Consider the following 6,999-nt stretch of genomic DNA (forward strand, 5'->3'; position numbering starts at 1 on the left):
TACAGAGAGATTGAGAACACAATTTACAAATAATTACAGAAAAATGCACGTAGCCTTTTGGGTTCATATTCCTGTGACATTAGGCAGGTCACCTCACCTATCTGGATCCCAGTTTCTTAATCTAGAAAATATCACACTCTTCTAGTAGGAAGGGACTTCAGAATTGTCTAGTCCAACCCATATCTGAATAAGAAACCCCTGTACAACATTCCTAACAAGTGTACGTCTGCTGTTTGCTCAAAGATGATCGACTCTCCATCAATCAGCCAGCATTTATTAAGTGTTTACTACATAGTTCAACCAGGTACTGTGCTAGGTAGACCCTGGGGATACAAAGCAAAAATCATCTTTGTCCTTACATTCTAAGAGGGAAGACAGTGTGTTGGGTACAGAGAAGATATACATAAAGTAGGTACGAGATAAACTTAAAGAGAAAGGTTTTGGTAATCAGGGCCTGGGAAATAGCACCTCCAGGAGGTATCATTTAAGCTGAATCTTGAAGTAAGCCAAGGATCCTAACAGATGGAGGTGAGGAGGGGAAGCATTTCAGGCATAGGAGAAATTTGATGTAAAAACATGGAGATGGGGCATGGATAGAATGTGTAAGCAGGCCATTATGGTTGGATTGCAAAGTACGTGGAGGGGAATGATGTATAAAAAAAGTGGAAAGAAAGGAAAGAGCCAGAGGAATTTATATTTGATCTTAGAAGTAATAGGGAGCCACTAGCCAACAGAGATATGTGTGTGTGTGTGCACAAGTGTGTGTATATGTGTGTATGTGAGACAGACAGAAACTGGGATTAAGAGACAGAGACCAAGAGACACTGTCAGAGCTATGCTTTAGGAAAATCACTATGTCCCAAGGCAGCACATTTCCCTTTCGGATAGCTCTAATTGTTAGCAAGTTCCTTTATTTTTTTTTACCATCAAACCTAAATTCACCTCTTTGCAACTCCATCCCAAGTCAACAAGCATTTAAGTGCTTGCTAGGCACTTACTTACTTAGGCACTGTGCTATGTGCTGGGGATACAAAGAAAGGCAAGAAATATTTGTCCCTCTCAAGGAGCTCATAGAGGAGACAAAATGCAAAAAAAAAATGTACATGTAAGATATAGATACGTCTATGTGTATACATACATATACATATATGTGTGAGCATGTATATGTGTATAAATATTATAACATATATATGTAATAGAGATAATCTCTAAGGGAAGGCAATAAAATTAAGGAGAATTGGGAAATGTTTCTTATAGAAGATGACATTTTATCTGAAACTTGAAAAAAGCCTGGGAACACAGGATGTAGAGGGGCAGAGGGGAGAGTCCCGGGCATGAGGGATAGCCAGGAAAAATGTTCAGATTCAAGATATGGAGTGTTTTGTGTGATAAACAGCAAACAAGCTAGTGTCATTGGATCACATGGTATAAGTAGGAGAGTAAAGTGAAAGAACACTAGAAAGATAGAAAGGAGTCAGGTTACGGAAGACTTTAACAGTCATAGTTCTTCCCTCTGGAGTCAAGCAGAACAAACCTAACCCTTGGTTCATGGGACATGACCTTCCCCTCCTCACTCACCTGGTTGCCCTCTGTATATTCCATAGCTTTTCAGTACCCTTCTTAAAGGAGCAACCCTAACTGGAGTTTATCGAGAAAAGGGCAACCCCTTGTCAGGTATGCTATAGATTCCTAATCAGGTTATAGGCATCCAAAACAAAACACAATATTCAGATATGGTCTAATTCAGGACAGAGTACAGTGGGACTTTCATATCCCTACTCCTTCTATCTATGCCTTTTTTTTAAATGGGGAAAAGGATTTATATAGCACCTCCTATGCCCCAGGAATTCTGCTAAGCACTTTTAAACATATTATCTCATCTGATCCTCCCAAAACCCTGCAAGGTAGATGCTGTTTATTATCTACATTTCACAGGAAACTGAAGCAAATAGAGGTTAAGTGACTTGCCCAGGGTCACACAGCTAATAAGTGTCTGAGGCTGGATTTGAACTCAGGTGTCCTGAGTCCAGGTCCAGCCCACTATCCACTGCACCACAAGCTGCCTCTAATACAGCCTAAGAAGATCCAATTAGCTTTTTGGATTCCACAACACCCTGCTTATTGCTAGTGGTTACATTAAAATTCACAGATTTTTTCTAATAAACTATTGACTAATCGTGTCTCCTATACTTGGTACTTGTGGCACTGATTTTTCAAACCCAAGTATAGGTATTTGTACTGATCCCTGTCAAATTGCATCTTATTAGTTTACATACGGTGTTCTTAACTGTGGAATTTACATAGAACCATTAATGACTTTCTAGCTATTGAAGTGAGATAGTATTTAAACAGCACTTAACACAGTGCCTGACACATAGTAGGTGCTAAAAAAAATGCTTTCTCCTTACCCCCTTCCCATTCAATCAATCTTAGTAGTTCTAAGTATAGTGCCATCTAGTCCAAATCTTTCTAACTTTTCCACAAGAATATCATAATTGGGATGAAGGCAAAGCATATCTACAGTATTCTTCATGTCTACCATTAAGACTACTAGCCTTCCAAAAAAGGAGATGGGTTTAGTTCGGCCTACTCTTTTTTTCCCGTCTATTTATTTTTATTTAATATTTTTAGTTTTCAACATTGATTTCCACAAGATTTTGAGTTAAAATTTTCTCCCCATTTCTACCCCCCCCAAGATGGCATAAATTCCGATTGCCCCTTTCCCCAGTCTGCCTTCCCTTCTATCACCCCACTCCCCCTGCCCCTTATCCCTTTTCCCCTTACTTTCTTGTAGGGCAAGATAGATTTCTATACCCCATTGCCTGTACGTCTTATTTTCCAGTTGCATGTAAAAGGAACTTTTTTAAAAACATTTGTTTTTATAACTTTGAGTTCCAAATTCTCTCCCTTCTTCCCTCCCCAGCCACCTTCCTTGAGAAGGCAAGCAGTTCAACATAGGCCACACATGTATCATTATGCAAAACATTTCCATAACAGTCATGTTGTGAAAGACTAACTATATTTCCCTCCATCCTCTCCTGTCCACCTTTATTCACTTTTCTCTCTTGACCCTGTCCGTTTTCAAAAGTGTTTGCTTTTGACTACCTCCTCCCCCAATCTACCCTCCCTTTTATCATCCCCCCCTCTTATCCCCTTCCCCCCCTACTTTTCTGTAAGGTAAGATACCCAGTTGAATGTGTATGTTATTCCCTCCTTAAGACAAAGATGATGAGAGCAAGATTCACTCATTCCCTTTCACCTACCCCCTCTTCCCTTCCATTACAACAGCTTTTTCTTGCCACTTTTATGTGAGACAATTTACCCCACTCTATCTCTCCCTTCCTCCTTCTCCCAATATATTCCTCTCTCACCCCTTAATTTTATTTTTTAGGTATCATACTTTTATATTCAACTCACCCTGCGCTCTCTCTCTCTCTCTCTCACACACACACACACACTTCAACTACCCTAATACTGAGAAAGGTCTCATGAGTTACAAATATTATTTTTCCATGTTGGAACGTAAACAAAACAGTTCAACTTTAGTAAGTCCCTTATGATTTTTCTTTCTTCTTTACCTTTTCATGCTTCTCTTGATTCTTGTATATGAAAGTCAAATTTTCTATTCAGCTCTTGTCTTTTCATCGAGAATGCTTGAAAGTCCTCTATTTTATTGAAAATCCATATTTTACCCTGGAGCATTGTACTCAGTTTTGCTGGGTAGGTGATTCTTGGTTTTAATCCTAGCTCCTTTGATCTCTGGATGTTTCAATAATCCATCTAGCAGCTGCTGTGGGGGGTGTAAAATCAACAACAACCAGCTCACAGAATGCTGCAAAAGCCCAGGTTCTTTTGATCTGCTTTACTAAGGAAAGAAATGTTAAGGGGTTGACAAGTTTATTTTAATCCAGCATACAAATACCATTCACTTAGTTCAGGGGAAAAAGCACCCTGAACTTCAGAGCAAATACAAACAAATTACAAATATTGACAGACCAAATACAATTCATAGTTACCAACATCTAAGTTCAGCCTGGCAGCTCATAACAAGGGCTGGCCCAGAGTCATGTGGGCCACCAATGCTTGTGGGTCAGAGCTCCGAAAAAGAGAAAGCCATCCCCTGGTTTTATATCTTTTTCAGGGTCCAGGGTGAGTCACATATGCAACTCACCCACATGACCTAAAATTGTTACAAAGAGGCAATTTAAACCCATGTGGTCTAAAAGCTTCCAATGACCCAAACATGCCTCTCAAACCCATGTAAACTAGGCCCTCACCTAAGGCAAGGAGGTCACCAAGGACTCCCAATCTAATCAAGAAAACAAAGGCCAAACTCTTCAAGGGCACTTGGTTGAACTGAGTGCTAAGAGCCCATTTTGATGGCCAATACACTGGAATGTCATATTCCAAGCCCTTCATCCCTTAATGTAGAAGCTGCTAGATCTTGTGTTATCCTGATTGTGTTTCTACAGTACTCAAATTGTTTCTTTCTGGCTACTTGAAATATTTTCTTCTTGACCTGGGAACAATATTCCTAGGAGTTTTCTTTTTGGGGTCTTTTTCAGGAGGCAGTTGGTGGATTCTTTCAATTTCTATTTTACCCTCTGGCTCTAGAATATCAGGGCAGTTCTCCTTGATAATTTCTTGAAAGATGATATCTAGGCTCTTTTTTTGATCATGGCTTTCAGGTAGCCCAATAATTTTTAAATTATCTCTCCTGGATCTATTTTCCAGGTCAATGGTTTTTCCAATGAGATATTTCACATTGTCTTCCATTTTTCATTCCTTTTATTCTGTTTCATAATTTCTTGATTTCTCATAAAGTCATTAGCTTCCACTTGCTCCATTCTAATTTTTAAGGTGGTATTTTCTTCACTGCTCTTTTGGACCTCCTTTTCCATTTGGGTAATTCTGCCTTTCAAGGCATTTTTCTCCTCATTGGCTTTTTGGAGCTCTTTTGCCATTTGGGTTAGTCTATTCTTTAAGGTGTTATTTTCTTCAGAATTTCTTTGGGTCTCCTTTAGCAAGTCATTGACTTGTTTTTCATGGTTTTCTTGCATCACTCACATTTCTCTTCCCAATTTTTCCTCTACTTCTCTTACTTGGTTTTCCAAATCCTTTTTGAGCTCTTCCATGGCCTGAACCCAATTCATATTTTTCTTGGAGGCTTTTAATGTAGACTCTTTGACTTTGTTGACTTCTTCTGGCTGTCTCTTTTGATCTTCCTTGTCACCAAAGAAAGATTCTATAGTCTGAGTCCTTTTTCACTACTTGTTCATGTTCCTAGCCAATTACTTGACTTTTGAGCTTTTTCTCAGGGTATGAGACTCAGGGTAGAGTGCTTTGTCCCTAGTTTCAGGGGTTTTGCACCACTGTTTTCAGATGTACTTCTATTCTGAGGTGGTATGATGCAGCACAAAGCTCTGCCACACCAGCACTCCTCCTCCCCCAAGAACTGCCAACCAGAACTGCAACCCAGATCCAGGCAGGGCAAAGCAAGAGAACCTTGCCTCAGCACCAGCAAAGCAATCTCTGCACTCCCACTCTGATCAGCTGCTTGATTCCTCCCAGCATGTCAGCCTGGGGCCAGAAGCAGCCACCTGGCTGCTGCTGTGGCTGCTGCTGCTGCTGCTGCTGCTGCAGCCACCTCCCTCACCCCAGCCACCTCCATCACCCCAGCCACCTTCCTTCACCCAGATCCAGAAGTTTTCCCACTGACCTGCTCCATTGTCTTTTGGCATTTGTGGGTTGAGAAGTCTGGTAATTGCCACAATTCAATGATTCAGGGCCCTGAGGCCTGCTCTGCCCAGTCTACCCCAAGCCTGATCTGTCCTGGCTGCACTCTGCTCCCAGCATGGTGAAATTGACCCTTCCGAGTGACCATCCAGGCTGCCTTGGGCTGGAGACTTGATTCCCTCTGTTATTTTGTGGGTTCTGTAGGTCTAGAATTTGTTTCAAGTCATTTTGACAGGTGTTTGGAGGGATTTGGGGGACAGCTTAAACAAGTCCCTGTTTTTAAGTGGCCATCTTGGCTTGGCCCCCAGTCTGGCCCACTCTCGATGAAGCCAGATCTCTTCAAGATCACTGCTTCTATTTCACTAACCTTCCCATTTATAATACGTTCTAGAAATTATCCAGGAATCAAGATCAAGCTCCTTGATCTATAGTTTTTAGTCTCCATCTTTTTTCCTTTTTGAAAGTTGCAGTAACACTTGCTTTCTTCCAATCCTGAGACACCTCTTCTGTTTGCTAAGATTTTTCAAAGATCACTGATATTAGCTTAGCCTTTTCATCTGCCAGTTCTTTAGTTCCCAACGATGGGCAGCAATTTCTTGCCCAAATAGGCTTCTTCTGCCAGTATTATTTGTACCCCCCTGAATCACTAAAAATGAGAAGTAATCATCTCACTTCCCAATGGGCTCAGGACTTCTATTCCTAACATTCTATGACTCATTTCTTAGAAGGGCACATACATTCAGCATGTAGAACTGCAACTGGGTGGGGCCAGGTCAGTAGTGTTACAAACACACCTAAATTGCCATTGATTCTTAGCTACAACATCTTCTGACCCAATTCCATGGATCCAGATAAACCACTAACCAACACCTCCTCCTAGCTGAGTGGTACAGTGGATAGAGCAGTGAGCCTGGAGTCAGAAAGACTGGAGTTCACAGTGCCTGGTGCATAGTAGGCACTTAATAAATGCTCACTTCCTTCCTTCCTTCTCAGTTAAACTGCTCATTAGAATTTCTTATCAAACAAGAAAGTGTCTATCACTTTTCATTTTAAAGTTATTTCTTTGAAACAGAGAGTAAAACACACTTTCCTTTGCTCTGAGGCAAAGTTGAAGACTATATAGATGCATAATCAGATGAGTTCACTGTGTTGATTGATTTTTGCCTGTTTTCTTCGTTACAAGGACAGTTTCATGGTAGGGAGATAGTTCATATTGGGCAGGGGGGAAAAGGCATCAATAAAACATTTTGAAATTTAAAAAAA

This window comes from Trichosurus vulpecula, chromosome 4 (assembly GCF_011100635.1).
Source record: "Trichosurus vulpecula isolate mTriVul1 chromosome 4, mTriVul1.pri, whole genome shotgun sequence".
Taxonomy (NCBI): Eukaryota; Metazoa; Chordata; class Mammalia; order Diprotodontia; family Phalangeridae; genus Trichosurus; species Trichosurus vulpecula.